Source organism: Zootoca vivipara, chromosome 6 (assembly GCF_965207765.1).
Source record: "Zootoca vivipara chromosome 6, rZooViv2.hap1.1, whole genome shotgun sequence".
Classification (NCBI taxonomy): domain Eukaryota; kingdom Metazoa; phylum Chordata; class Lepidosauria; order Squamata; family Lacertidae; genus Zootoca; species Zootoca vivipara.
In genome coordinates, this window is record NC_142589.1 from 42,107,468 (window position 1) to 42,123,055 (window position 15,588).

At 43.7% G+C, this 15,588-nt stretch overlaps 1 protein-coding gene across 2 annotated transcripts in view; it reads left to right on the plus strand.

Annotated features, from left to right (window-relative positions):
- Positions 1-1,139: 1,139 nt before the first annotated feature.
- CDH11 (cadherin 11) overlaps positions 1,140-15,588 on the plus strand; it is a 104,158-nt gene continuing 89,709 nt past the window's right edge. For both annotated transcript variants that reach the window (XM_035118381.3, XM_088672012.1), the window contains exon 1: positions 1,140-1,276. The gene's annotated coding sequence lies outside the window, so the exon portion shown is untranslated. The remainder of the gene's footprint in view (positions 1,277-15,588) is intronic.

Genomic DNA, 15,588 nt, shown 5'->3' on the forward strand with positions numbered 1-15,588 from the left:
ACCAATGAAGATTCATCTGCATGATTTGGAGAGACCATCCTGTCCCATTTCCAAGGAAGCAAGAGACTAGAAACATAGGATAATGCCAGCCAAGTGAAACCATTTGTTGTAACTCAAGGTTTGTCTACATGAGGGATAGGAAACCCTCAGCTCATCTGGTGTTGTGGTACACCAAAGGCCCTAGCCAATGCTCAATGGTCAGACCAATGGTGAGGGATGATGGGAGTTTTATTACCCCAACAGTATTTGGTGGGCCACAGGTTCTCATTCCTGGTCTGCAAGGACTGGAAGCCACTTTAAAGAGTTTCAGTTGGGGGTCTTTTTCACCCCTGCTTTGAGATCTGAGACATTGAGCCTTGACTCTTCTGCCTACCATGCATGCACACTATCACTGAATCAAATGGTCCATCTCATGCATTGTGAAGGTGGCTATTTGCAGGTTGGCTAGAGTGGGAGTTGCTTCTGAACATGCACAGATTGCACATGCCTTACCCAATGGAAACACCACCTCCATCCTTTCTGCATCTGGGCTTAGGATAGAGAAAAGGAGGCTTCCCCAAAAGGAGAAGAAAAGAAAAACGAGCAGGGCCTCCGATGCTGCTTTGTTGTGTGGCCAAAGATATCCTGATCCACTCCTGCTTCTCCGTTGCTCTGTGGCAGAGCATCTGCTCAGCAAGCAGAAGGTCTCATGTCCAATCCCCAGTGTCTGTAGGTAAGGCTGAGAAGCTCCCCTGCCAGTAACCCCAGCGAGCCGCTGTCAGTCAGTGCATAGACCATTCCTCAACCAGATGCACCAGCGCTCTGACTTGGTACATAAAGCACCCCATGTTCCTAAAGAGCGAGCTTTTTCCCCAATGCAAAGAACACCTTTCCCCAGAGCCTGCACTGCCTTTTCAGGGAAGCCCCATGGAAAGGGAAAGATCTGAGGCCTTGCCGTCCCTTTCTGCCAAAAGAGGACAAGTCAGAGCCTCTAGCTTTTCCTCTTCTTCATCCTGCCTGCCTCCACCCTCCCTCCTTCCCCCTCTCTGCTCTCTCCCCTCCCTTCCCCTTTGCCTCCCTCCTCTCTCTCACTCACTCACTCACTCTCTCCTGTTTCTAATTCCTTCCACTAGCTCGAAGCCTCATTCAGCCGCCGTTGCCAGTGGAGTGGAATTGGCTGGGGATGCTGCTGCTGCCGCTGCTCCTCCTGCGCCTCTAGTTGTGAATGGGACTTGCCTCGGCTCGCTTTCCTCTTGCCAGAGGTGACCCAAGGAGAAGCAGGCAGCCGGACTCGCAGGTAAGAGCTGACTCTCCGCTTGCCTCCGCCTGTCCTGGATTTGTTTTTTGGGGGGGGGGGGGACTTCTTATATTCTTAATTGGAGCGATGCTCTGTGCTGCATCCATGGAGGTTTTTTTTTTTGGGGGGGGTTATCGGAAAGGGGCTGAGGGTGGATAGGGTGAAGATCTGCAAAGTGGAGGCTGCTGGAAAGAGGGGTTTTGATGGGGGCGCAGAGTTTCCTCTGCCACCGAGGCATCTGAGATTGCAGGGGCGGCGCGGGGAGGGGGGCAAGGGAAGGATTTGGAAGCCCGGGGGTGGCTGGAAACTGACCTGAAGCCAAAGGCGAAGCTTGGAGGGCTGATCGTCGGATTGTAGCTGGCGGCGGGGAGCGGGGGGAGAGACAGAAATTATGCACGCAGATCAGACTCCTAGACAGGCAAGATCTCTGGGTTGTTTGGGCTCCTCTTATCTCTAGCTGGCTGTGAAAGTGCGTGGAGATAGAGCCATATGGGTGTTGTTTTTCCCCCAAGCAGAACCTCCGGAGCAGCCCAGCAGCGCAGCTGGCTACCCCAGAGCAAAACGCTATAGCTGGCTTGCTGAGCATCAATTTGAGGCAATCAGATCAGTACAAATCGAGGCTCTGCGGGCAGGGGGACATTGCACAAGAAACGGCTTCGGGAGTCTCACGGGTTCTCCTCTCCCTCAAATCTAGACAGCACCCCAGCCTCAAATCTTTGAGGTTTTATCTCTCTCGTTAGGTTTTGTGCAAACGTCTCTCATGTCTGTTACTAGATTCTTTGCAAATATCGCTCTATCGCATGCATTGGCAAATGTTCTTTTTTGCTGGGGGGGGGAGATAAAGTGGGTCGATAGGAACTGTGATTAACTCTGGGTTACTTCTGGAGCCTTCGGCGGTGTTTTTTGTTGGGGTGGGGGCGGGCGACGGCGGCGGCGGAAAGCAGTCGTGTGTGTGTGTGTGTGTGTGTGTGTGTGTGTGTGTGTGTGTGTGAAGAAGAAGAAGAATTGTGGGGATGGAGAACCCTTTCAAAACATTATCCCAGAGATTCCCTTTCAGAAGGTGCATGGTTGTTACCAGAGAGAGTTTTTGTCGTTGTTTGTTTGGCCAACCGCTCGCATCTTGCAGCCGCATTCACAAGCTACCCGTGGAGAGGGAGCGAGAGAGGGAGTGATGTGGCTTGGCTGGAAAACCGTTATGCTCTTTGGCTGATGTGTAGGTAATCTCAGCCCAGGGAAGGTGAAATAAATCAGGCTTTGAGGCTGCCAGTCCATCTACATAACGGTCACTTTTTGAATAAAAACCCTCTTCCTGTGGAATCCTCCCCAGAGCCCATCTTACAATCTGACATCACCAGGCAAGCAACTTTACCTTTCTGGAGCGATGCCCATTTATCATCAGTGCCTTTAAATATTTATTGGGCCAGTACCCAAGCAGAGAGGTGCCAAGTTGGCACAGAGTAAGGAATGGGGGGGATATCCTTTGTTATATATATATTTGGTACAGTTGCTTTTGCAAAATAAAATAAAAAGGGCAGGTCTCAGTGATGTGACTGAGTTCTTTGCTCTGCGAGGACAAAGGAATCCCTTTAGCAAAATGCAGGTCAGTAGTTCAGGCGAAACAGCAACCTTTAATTTGGGAAAGGAGAACTAAGTGATGTTTTTCTTCTTTCTCTTCTACATCCCCATGGCTCATAGTTCAGCTAGGAAAGACATGATTCCTGTTGATTCATTTTGATGACACAATAAGAATTTCACGGGCCATTGACCCACTGTTAAGGAATCAAATAATTTTAATGGCTTAATAATGAAACTGCAAAGTAATAAGGCTGCAATAGACCTACTCAGGTAGGCTGAACCAGGAGCAGGAGGGGGATTTCTTCCTTGGCTTTTTGTGTATGTATTTCCCCCGCTTCATATATCCACTTCTCTGGTTTAGAAGCTGTTTCGTCAGAGTTTGGAAAACATGCAATGCTCATTAGGAGGTAGATCTGAAACACTTGGCCTCTTCTCAGATTCAGTTAAGATTTGTCAACAAAGCCGAAGTTTGCCTTGGTGACTGCCACCTTTTGGGATTTCAGATGCAAGTTATGTCACTCTTACGATTATTTCAAGCTTCAGAATATGGTGGTGGTGATGATAAAAAGCTGTTTGCTTGCATACCACGGTCCTGTAGCATTGCATCAGCACATTTCATGGTAAGGCAGTAAAGTAGACTTTAATGCATGGAAGAGTTCTTCTTTTGTTTCCAATCCCAGAAGGCTGTTTCAGCACATTTTAAAAGGTGCTGCACCCCAGAAAATGTAAAATTGACCACAGTTTGAAAACATTTTGCCTTGTTGCTTCTTGAACAAATAAAATTAGAGAAGGAAGAATTTCAGTCTGCAAGCTTAAAAAAAAAATCAAACAAAGACCTCTATGCCCCCAAGAAAACACCCGTATGATGGATGTTTCCTTTATATAATTTCTACTTTATATAATTTATATTTTAAACCCAATCTTCTGATAATGCGACCAGAGGAAAAGGGTGATAGGGATGTGCTATTTATAGGCTTCTCGTCAGTTCTGACTTTGCAGAAAAGAAATGCACAAAGTTTGCACATTTGGGTGAGTTCATTAGCATAGGAACTATTAACAATAAGCTCTGTCAAGAGCGAGGCAAATAAATTCCCTTTGCAGAGATTATAGTTGATCTCTCATTGGTGGGTGGGGTGAGGTCAGCGGACCGATCATCTGACAAAGTGCAATGATTTATGTTGTGGAATTATATATGGAAGATGGAATGCATATAGAATGGTGACAGAGGATGGTGGTTCTTGGGATTTTTTTCTTCTTCACCTGATAATATCATGTATTTCCCCCCATTTGTCTGACAAAGCATGATTAACATCAGCCTAATAGGAGGGGCTACATCCTCGCTAATGAATCGTGTTTAGAGTCCAGGGAACTTAGGCTGCATTTTTATACGCACTTCCCCGAGAAATAAGGCCCGTCAAATCCAATGGGAATTACTTCTGATCAAATATACATAGGACTGCACTCTTTCAAAGAAATGCAATTTGACCAAATAAGATAAATTAAATGGAGAGGATTCCCCCCTCCTTCTTGTAAAACAGTTCCACTCATTGTTGAATATGGATCTTGCAGAAAGAGGAACTTTGTAACTCATCAACAAAATTTTGTGAAATTGCAAAGGATGTGCAGATTTCTTTTATTATTATTTTTTTAAAAAATCACATTTAAATAAAAACAAAACAAAAGAGAATGAAATGAATTTTAGTTTCTGGAAATGCTAAGAATTCAGGTGTTTTTAAAGAAACCAAACACAAAACCCCAATGTCTTCTGTTTTCAAAACAATTAAATGAATTGTATGTGGGGCACTTGACCAAGAGGTTTTGACAAAGAAAATCACGTTTTCACCTAAACAAATGTCACTGGTCATTTAAGAAAAAGAACAACAACCAGTTTGGTGTCAAATCAGATGCCTATGTACTGCTGTTAATTCACACTTCACACGACCTCTCTGGTGTTTATACCAGTGAGCTTTAAAAAACCCACTGTTTGATCTTCTTTTACTTTTCATTTCCAGCCTCAGTGAACAATTCCTTTGGATGCCCATGGATTCTTGAGTGAGACAAACCCCCATAGGATTTTTAGTCTGCAATAATACTATGGATAAGTTGTTCAATACTGGAGTGCCATAGCCAAATTAAAATGAAATGGATGAGTGTGTCTATTGGTGGGGCAAAATATCCCAAATTTAAACATCAATTAAGGATACAATCCTAAGTAATGTTCTGGAAAGTAAGTACCACCAAGCTCAGTGGAACTAACTTCTGGGTAAACATGTGATTTGTTTATGTGATTTGATTTTGTTGTAAACTGTCCTGCGGCTTGTGCAAAGGGTAGCATCTAGTTCATTCAAACAAACAAACAAACAAACAAACGTGCATAGGGTCAGGCTGTAAATGACAAAGGAAATACAGAAGCCTAAAAATTGTCAGAAGCTGCAATTCTATGTACACTGGGAGTTCTATCTATGGGACTAGTTTCTGAACAGGCATGCATAAGATTGCACTGTGAGAGTGACAGAGTCCTCATGATTTCATCGAGGATATTGTCCCTTGAAAGCAAATCTCCAGAAAGCATAGCAAAAAACAATAACACATTTTACTTCCATGTACACCAAGGGTTAAAAGCTCTTTTAAATCTAATTTTTACTGTGCCTGCTTTGTTTATGAATCCTACCGTAGTTGTTTTTAAGAAAGGGCCTTGTGTTTTGAGAAGGTATTGCTAGACCTAGACCCCCCCCAATGCCTTCAGGGGCATTAGCAGGAAATCTGTAGTCCTGTCTATATTTAGCAATTTGTTTCCCTAAGAGCCGGGCCTTGTGTGCACTAGAGGGCGCTGGTGCTCTTCTGTATGTCCTTGCTTGTGGCCCATCTGCTTTTTAGGCCACTGTGAAAAGCTGTTTTGTTACCACCGGCATTGCTTGCCCTCTCAGGGGAGACTGAATTCAATCTCTCTGTGGTTCAGGCTAATGCTCAGGCAGTTTGTCAGAATTAACATCTTTCTAGTCGGTCTTTCTAGTGTTACCCGTTCCCTGCAAACTTCTGGAATTCTGTCACCCTGGATTCTCTGAAGAATGAAGAAGTAGGCATCGGTCCCACTAATATCTTCAATTGTTTTCTCTACTGCAGAGAAAGCATCTCCCCAAGTGCGGCTACCCTGTTTCTCATATTTTAAGACATACCCATAAAATAAGCCATAGCAGGATTTTTAAGCATTCAAGGAATATAAGCCATACCCCGAAAATAAGACATAGTGATAGGCACAGCAGCAATGCCGGCCGCAGCAGGAGGAGGAGGAAAAAAATAAGACATCCCTTGAAAATAAGCCATAGTGTGGTTTTTTGAGGAAAAAATAAATATAAGACATGTCTTATAATATGAGAAACACGGTAGTTGTGAGGCTCTCCTCCAGGCTGCAGCCCAGGCCAGCCAGAGTCCCTGAATTAGTGATATAACTGAGGCCAGGTTTTATTGGCCAGGGAGAAATTGCCCAGAGGAGGGACAATAGCTCAGTGGCAGAGCACATGCTTTGCCTGCAAGATGGTTACAGGGTTCAGACCCTGACATTTCCAGTTTTAAAAGGACCAGGTAATAGAGAATGGCAGTAGCTCCGTGGTAGAACTGCAGGGGTTTATGGAACGCAGTCTGTGACCTAGTCAGCCCACAACCTCTGATATGTTTTGACACGTAGGCAATGGGACTTACATTTGATTTGGGTCCCATCATCTTGGAACCCATTGAGTGTACACTGCAAATGTTGAGCTATTTACAAACTGGAGCAGTAAAGAAACTCCAAACAATCTCCCCACAACACATACACACTTCTAATTAAGAAATTCAGCATCTCAAGTAAGCTGAAAGAATTCGCTGTAAGGGCTGAGCCAGCAATAAAACATGCTCTCTGATGGTGGCTGCCCCATGATAAAGAACTGTATGGGATTCAATCAACAGGATTTAGCTGGGGGAAAGGATTGCAACTTAAGTGAATGCTGATTTAGTCACCTCGCGTTCTCCAAGGAATGAAATGCCTCTTCTTTCAACTCCTGCAAAATGGTTTATCAAAATACTTAATTGTTCTGGGACGCATCCTGGGCTTCAATAGCAAAAAAATATATCTGTGTGTATGGATTTTAGCAGGAAGGGTTAAGTAATCTAGTCGAAAAGCTGGAACTTCCTACATGCAGAGCAGGTGCTCTACCACTGAGCTATGAGCCCTCCTCCCAATTTGTTGCAGGTGTAGGGAGTGGGCCCTGTATACAAATGGAGGTGGTGGGGGTGGACGACACAGTGAGCTCACAGATCTATGATGACGTATCTCTGTGAGGGATCCCTGTTTTCTTCCTCTTGGCACAACACTGCAATTCAGAAGGGGGCTAAAGTCTTTCACTGGCCACACTTCCTTAGGTTGGGCCGCCTGAAATGCTGACTTATTCATTCTGTACATTTAATGGCTCAATGCAATGTCAACTGGTGAGGTGTGTGCTTTAACTGTGTCACGGACCAAACACCACAGGCACAGCTTCCAGGTCACCCAACTTCAGCTCAAAGGCAGTGCTTTATATTGGGAGTCACACACACACACACACACACACACACACACAGAGAGAGAGAGAGAGAGAGAGAGAGAGAGAGAGAGAGAGAGAGAGAGAGAGAGAGAGAGCTTTATTGTGGCCCATAGACACAAAATGCACAGTGTTTGGAGTCCATTTGCACACTGGGTCACAAGTCACCATGCATGAAATATGAACAGATGTATGGCAGGATAGAGATACAGTTTTGCAGATGCAAACCCATTCATTGTGGTAGAAGCTTTAGTGGACCAGAGGGCTGGCTTTGTCAAGATGGCAGTGAGAAAAACGAAATGAGAAATATGAATTACTATAAATAAGTTGCCTAGCAAACATGTGGGCTAATGTTCTAGAACTTTATTCCATTTTGTGATTGAAGGAGGCTCTGTGATCTGTGTAGGATGGCCTCTTGTTTCATTGTCAAGAAGATAATGTTTTGCATCAAATGTGCATATGCTAACAAGATTGATAGGCAGTGCTATATTTCTCTTATAATGGCAATGGTGCCCACAAGAGCAGAGCTTTGTTTCTAAAAAAAAAATGTTTAGGGGTACTCTCGTTTTGACTCAAGAAAATCACCATTTTATAGTTCAAATTGGGGAAAAATAAATACAATAAATGGACAAAAGTACAAAGATTCACAAAATGTTTAGGGTATGCATACCTCTGCGTCCCCCCAGAAAAAGGTACTGCACAAGAGAGATGCCAGAATTTAGTTTCTGTGAGATCCAGCTGGGGGAAAAAAGCCCTGTATAGATTCACAAATAACTATAACGGGGGATGGGATTTATAACCATAGTCTCCTGGTAAGCTGCAAACTTTTGATAGGGAATTTCATCGTTCCTACCTTCCCTTCTTAGAAGCCTTTATCTTTAGACTGGAACTCAGCTGCACAGCCCGCCCAACAGAGGCTGCCCCTTGTAAAGTAACCCTCGGTCTGATTAGGCACAGGGCCAGGTTTCTAGGCTGTAAGAATTGCAGTTCAGCATCCAAAGTCCCTGACTTGAGGCCCACTCTTATAAGGCAGCCACTTCACCAGTGGTGGGGATATTTCTTTATGGGGAACATTTCAGGGGCCACATTCCCATTGTGGGCAGAACCTAAGGGGAAAGTGGTTGGAACGATGGACGGGGCTCTCACTGGCTGCACAGAAGTGGCTACAAACCCACTCCAATAAGGCAAGCAATAGGTGTTTTCGGACACATACCAGGTGGAAGAAATACTCCAGGAGGACACAGAGCAGGGCCAGTGAGTGGTGTGACCTGGGGAGCGGGCATGTTCAGGGACAGTCACAAGGACCAGATTGGGCCACCATGCTTGAGATTTCCTACTGGTTTCTCTGTTCCCCCAGCAAGATTGCTACCTAGGTTTAAAATCCAAGGGTAGAGGAAAGAGATGGGACCTGGAATAGTTCCAAAATACAGGATTGAAAATAAAAATAAGAAAAAAAATAATGCCGGTTATAAAAGGGCTAGGGAGATCGGCTTCAAGTTTCAAATATGTATAGCTAGCCCCACAGCTCAAAGCCTTTATGCATTTTGCAAGTAATTCTACTCTGCCACCTTGGCAGCTTAATGTATTGTATATACCTGCATGCCTGGAAAGTCCAATTATATAGATATAATAGTTCTCCCCTGCCATTAAGCACAGGGGGAAGAGAACCTTAAAGAGATGAAGCAGTGTATTTCAGGAATAAGGCATTTTTTTAAGAAAAGCAAAAATGATACTGAATTCTTCCATATTCTAATCATAATTAGAATTATTCTACTTAATTTAATCAGATTTATTCTAGTTAAGAACATGGCTACCTCTCTAGAATTTCTAGTTACTTTAATAGCTGCACCAAGGTACAGGCAAATCTGATTGAGCATTTGAAAGCTGAGTTGAGCTCAAATAATATCGCTGCCCTACCCCCTCCATGTATAGGGCTACGTTTTACACCAAAAGAGGTTTTTGAACTATACAGTATTAAACATGCAATCTGCATGCTAGTGTATATGAGAAATTGCACTAATAGAAGTTTAATTTTCTGATCAAATTGGACCAGAAATGAGGCTTGCTTGAAATAATCAACTAGATAGTAGAAATGTGAATGCTGTACATACAAAAAGATGAGACAGAGGCCTTTGATTATGACCAGAACTAATGAGTTCATTTATGCCGAGTGTGTTCTGACTTTGTTTTCATTTCCAGAGAGCCATTTTTTTTACTGCACATAGTAACATTTATATTCTATGACCAATGGCATACCTCCTACAATTTCCGATGTCTAGTCCAGAGGTCCCCAAACTCACCTCGCTGAGGGCTGGTGCCACCAGCGCCAATCACACTGTGGGCCAGAGTGTGTGGGGAGCGTGCGCCCATATGTGTGTGCACACACGATTTCTGGCACACTTCCAGGTCGCCAGAACACTGGAAATAGCTTGTGTGCATGCGCATGTGCCTCCTCCAGCCCAGAAGTACCCCAGGAAAGACGCTCGTGCATGCGCACAAGCTATTTCTGACACTCCGGGGACTTGGAAGTGGGCAGCCGGGCCACACCGTTAAGAGCGGGCTGCGGCAGTGGGCGGCAGGGGTCACTGGGGGCCACATAAAAGACCTCACAGGCCGCATCCGGCCCCCGGGCCTTAGTTTGGGGAAGCCTGGTCTAGTCCATGCTGAGATATATAAACACAAGATCCCAGGTGTCTTCTGTAAACCAGCCCCACTAAGTGCACTTGTGTGTGCGTGCGCATGCGTGCGTGCGCATGACAAGCATGGATCAGGAAAAAGAAAAGAAAAATTACCTTTCCTCATTCCAAGAAACAACTCCTCAGTTGCATATGAGTTAAATGGTGTTAGGAATTCCTGAGAAGGCACCTTCCAGAGAAAGGCTGTTGGATAATGTTACCTCCCAAGAATATCCAGAAAGATCCCCTCAACTCCAACTTCACTGCCCATGAAGAATTCTGGGAGGCCTTTCTTCAGCCCTTGTTTCCATTTGTCAACTACAGTTGACTTAATCAGAAATTATTATAAGAGTATTCAGGGATTCCTAAATACACTGTATCAATAGATGTGCAGAGGTATAAATAGTTAGCATTGAGGGCGACTGGGCTGAGCCTCCACCAGCACCCGAGGGGGAGGCATTGATTAGCAATAGCATGCTTCATTAACATCCCACTTTCTCAATCATTGTAATTGTGACTCTCCTCTTAAAAAATAAAATAAAGTAGAAAAGGTTTCATCCCAACCTAATCATATCTAATGTGTTAACATTTGCATAATTTCCCCTTTAATGTTTTAAAAAGCAGCAGAGTGGGGTTTTTTTAAAAAAAAAACATTGTGTGCATAGACTATAATCAAAGTGTTAAACAGTGCAAGGTTTACATTTATTATATGGTGTTAAACAGTGCAAGGTTTACATTTATTATATGAGGTGCTAAATTTACCTTGTGGGGCTCAATGAGATGAGCCTTTCCTCTTCTGTTCTGCCTACCTCACCTTATCATATGAAAGGTAGAAGTTTTCTCCAAACCTCAGGGTCTAGCGTGATTGGCATGAAGAAATAAGTTGCTAATAAAAAATAAAATGTGGAAACCGAGCAAGTGCAGAACATCAACCCCCCTTTTTGTAGGAACATAGTAAGAGTTCTGGTGGATCAGACTGAAAGTATAGGCGTCAGTGGCACCATTGAGAATGAGCCTGTTCAAGGTGGCTCCCCAATTATGGGAGACTTTCCCCACAGAAATCTGCCTGGTGAGAGCATGGCCTTCATTTGTGCATGAGGCAAAAATGATTCCTCATTATCCAGACTTGTGCATCTTAAGCCTCATCTGCACTATACATTTAAAGCACTATCATGCCATTTTGGGGGGTAGCCCCAAAAGAATTTTGAGGACTGTTGATTGTTCAGAGTGTTAAGAGTGGTTAGGAAGCCCTTATTGCCCTGACAGAATGACAGTTTCCCGAGTGGTTTAAAAATCAGATTCCTCTTCCCAGGGAACTCTGGGAATTGCAGCTCTGTGAGGGGAAGAGGGTCTTCTAACACCTTAACACTTTTAACAAACCACAGTTCCTAGTATTCTTTTTTGGGGGGTGGGTGGCAAGAGAAGCCATGACTGTTAAAGTGGTAGAATAATGTCTGGTAGAGATGTTCCCGTAGTTTCAGGAAACTGTACTTCGCTCACCTGTCAATTCCCTTCATTTCCCCTTTTTATACAAGTAAGAATGAAACCAAAAGACCACATATATAAATCCCCTTGTCTAGCTTTCCATACTAGGGTCAAACTCTCTTTTTTAAAAAAAGATAACAAGTGCTTAACAAGACTTTAGGCAGACTTTCCCACTACAGTTAAGTAAAATGCAAAATCTTGATAATATCTGCCCTGGATGAAAGTGCTCATGTACAGATCAGCATAATCCATCCATCCATGGGCCTGTGTGCCCAAAGTCTGCAGATTATCACAAATCCAACAAGAGTCCAAGATTTTCTATTTGCATTTGTGTGTTAGTGAAGATATACATAAGAACACTGAACTTTAGTTAGCCTTCTCTCTCACACACACACTGCTTTTTAGAGAAAATGTGTCTGCTGTGTCTTTCAAATTGCCAGCCAAAGAACAGTATATTGTGTTCCAAGCACATGTGGGTAAATTCCTGGTGCCCAGTCTACTGCAGTGATAGGGAACCAGTGGAATCTCCTGTTCCTGCTCTAAAGGCATTTGACATAGCACAGAATAGGTCAAATAAATATATTACTAAATAGGTACAATGTATCTGAATGTTAGGGATGCGGGTGGCGCTGTGGTCTAAACCACAGAGCCAAGGACTTGCCGATCAGAAGGTCAGCGGTTTGAATCCCCGCGACGGGGTGAGCGCCCGTTGTCCGGTCCCAGCTCCTGCCAACCTAGCAGTTGGAAAGCACATCAAAGTAGTAGATAAATAGGTACCACTCCGGCAGGAAGGTAAATGGGAAGGTAAATGGTGTTTCCATGCACTGCTCTGGTTCGCCAGAAGCGGCTTAGTCATGCTGGCCACATGAGCCGGAAGCTGTCTGTGGACAAACGCTGGCTCCCTCGGCCTATAGAGCAAGATGAGCGCTGCAACCCCAGAGTCGTCCGTGACTGGACCTAATGGTCAGGGGTACCTTTACCTTTACTTTAGCTGAATGTTGCAGTTTCTCTCAGACTGTGTATGGTTGTTTCTAACTTGTAACCCTGAGTTATTAAGAATTGGTTCTACTGAGGCTGTTATTTTGTCTTGCTTCATATTTTAACTTTGGTTTAATGGTTTGTCGATGGCAACACACGTTTGGTTGATCGGCAATTTGCTGAAGCTAAGCAGGTCCAAATCAGGCTAGGTCCTGGATGAGATAATTCCATGCATATTGCTTTGAAGTTCATCATGAAATAAAAAATAATAATATAAACATATGATGAATTTTAATCTATAGAGAGAGATTCATGCATTTATTGTGCATCCTATCTCTGAGGTGTACATGATTTATCCCCTTTAACCCTCATAAGAATCCTGTAACTGTGAATTATAGTAGCTTTAGCTGAGAGTGAGGAAATAAATGGCCCGTGGTCACCTAATCTATTTCCTTGCCAAGCAGGGAGCTCCACCCAATCAAGTCCAGCAAAAATCCAGTCCACTCATCTCCTTCTTGTGGGTTTCTGATAGGCACTTAGGTGGCCACCGAGAGAATACAATGCTGGACTAGACAGGCCCTTAGCCTGATCCAACAGGGCTTTGCTTATGTTCTTATTCACACACTCAGTAGACAGCTCCAAAGAGAGGTATGTGTGTTTGGGATCTGCAGTTTTACCCATGCTCAAATAGTTTCCCGATGTGGCATTCACAAGATTTGTACATTTTGTTCAGTCGTCCTTCCTTTGGTTGAAATAATTGAAATCCCTTCTAGGCATCTTGCTGTCACAAATGTACGGTGCACTTAGAAGTGGGCATTTATGATTCTTGACAGCGTAATGGTGTATGAAAGAAATGCAGGAGGACTGCAGTCAGTTTTTCAAATATAATTTAGTGGGTAAGAACAAGATTTGTTTTGTTGTGTATGCACCTTTTTGTGGTGGTTTGTTTTCCTCCCTCTTCGATTTATAGGGATGAGAGTACTTGGAAGGGGTGCTCCTTGGAGTGGAAAAGGGTGTGATTAAGAAGAAACGGGGGGGGGGACACCCAAAACTATTTTATGCTTCCTTTCCCAACATACTAGAAGACTGAGAACACCATTTTACAGGCTTAGGTTGCAATCCTAAACCCACTTTCCTGGGAGTAAGCCCCGTTGAATTTAATAGGGCTTAGTTCTGAGTAGACATGGTTAAGATTGCACTGTTAGTTTCATTGTGATGAGAAAATTCTTGTTTCTCTTGTTTCTCTTATTTCTCTGGTTTTCTGGTTCTTCTGGTTTTTAAAAAATAACTTGGCAAGTTAAGGGGACAGTCCCACATGCAGCATTCTCTCAAACTGTCCTAGTTTGCCAGGTACAGCCTGGATTTTAGGGTAAAAACCAAAGCAGATATTGTGTTAAATGCAAATTCACATTTAATATGAAGATTAGTGTTATTTTTAAAATGCAAATTGGAGGGTTATGACAAATATTGGGATCACAGCAGATGTGGATCCTCAGTGATGGCTCCTTCTCTATGGCTGGCTCTAACCAGTTCAGGATTTAAAGGAAGGTTTTAAACCTTATTTGGTTCCCATGGCTCTTATTTGATTGTTTTATTGTATCTACTGCAACTGGAGTTTTTGTGGCATTTTAAGATGTATCAGGGCAGGAGTCACCAATGTGCTGCCCTCCAGATTCTGTTGGACTCCAACTCCCATTAGCCTCAGCCAATACAACAAACAACATCAGGAGGGCACTCCATTGTCTTACCCCTGCATTATGCCAATTCTTGTTAATTTTTCCTTTATTGTTTTATAATATTTGGCTCCGTGTTTTGTATTGTAGTTTTACATATGATGCACTGCTCCTTGACATATTTTTGAAGACCAGTATTTTTAAAAATAGTTATACCTTTCTTTTCCTGCTGTTCTTCTAACAAAAAAAATGTTCCTCTGAAGGTGATGTTTGCACCAGGTGGTAATTCCCTATTGACTTTAATTGGGATACTTTGCAATCAGCACCATAGCAGAGATAATAGGGTTAAATTGCCCCTCTTGATCACATGAACACTAGGGCACTGCGCAAAGCACTAACCTGCCATTCCATGCCCTGCAGCTGTTGTGTTATATTTAGAAGCATTGATAATGTATTATGGGCAGCGGTGGAGCAAGCCGATTGGGCGTCTGGGGCGGCGCGCATGCCCTGCACCCAGGGGAGGAGCAAGCCGGGGCAGGATGCTCTGCAGGGCCTCCGAGGAGTCTGCCTGCCTCCTCCCACTCAGCCGCCCTACAGCTGAGGGGGAGCTGACGGAAAGACCATTTGGTAGCTTGGAGCCTGCCAGGAGAGACGCGTGGCTCAGGCACACTCCAGGCCTCACAGTGAGTGCCGCCCGGCATTTTGTCACCTTCCTTAGTGGTGACACCCAGGGTGGACTGCCTCTGATTATAGGACAATTGTGTGTGTGTGTTCCCACCTCAGGTATATCTTTAGCACCCTAAAACAAGCATTATCTTGGCTTTTAAATGATTGCGGTGTTTTGCACACTAAAGAAATCAAATAGATAAATAATGCAGAGCTGCCAGCAATAGATATGTAGTGCAATGTGTAATAGTGTGTGTGTTTGGAAGAGAGAAGTTTTCATGTAGTAATCTTTGGGCTCAGAATCAGGGTGTTACATGCATGTCCCTATTTTCAATTGCAAAGTGCTGGAGGGTTGGAATCAGCAGTACTGAAATACTAGTCCTTTGTCTTGAAAAGACAAACTTTACAGCTCCTAGCTGTTTCTTCAAACCAGCCAGCTCAAAGCTCTGTTCAGAGAGATGCCATTTAAGCAATGCAATCCAACAGGTGACTATTCCTCCTCTGTTGCCATTCTTCATATATATATATATATATATATATATATATATATATATATATATATATATATATATATACACACACACACACACAGAGAGAGAGAGAGAGAGAGAGAGAGAGAGAGAGAGAGAGAGAGAGAGAGAGAGAGAGAGAGAGAGAGAGAAGTTAATACTCTCAAAATATTCTTGGCTGATTTTTTTGTGTGC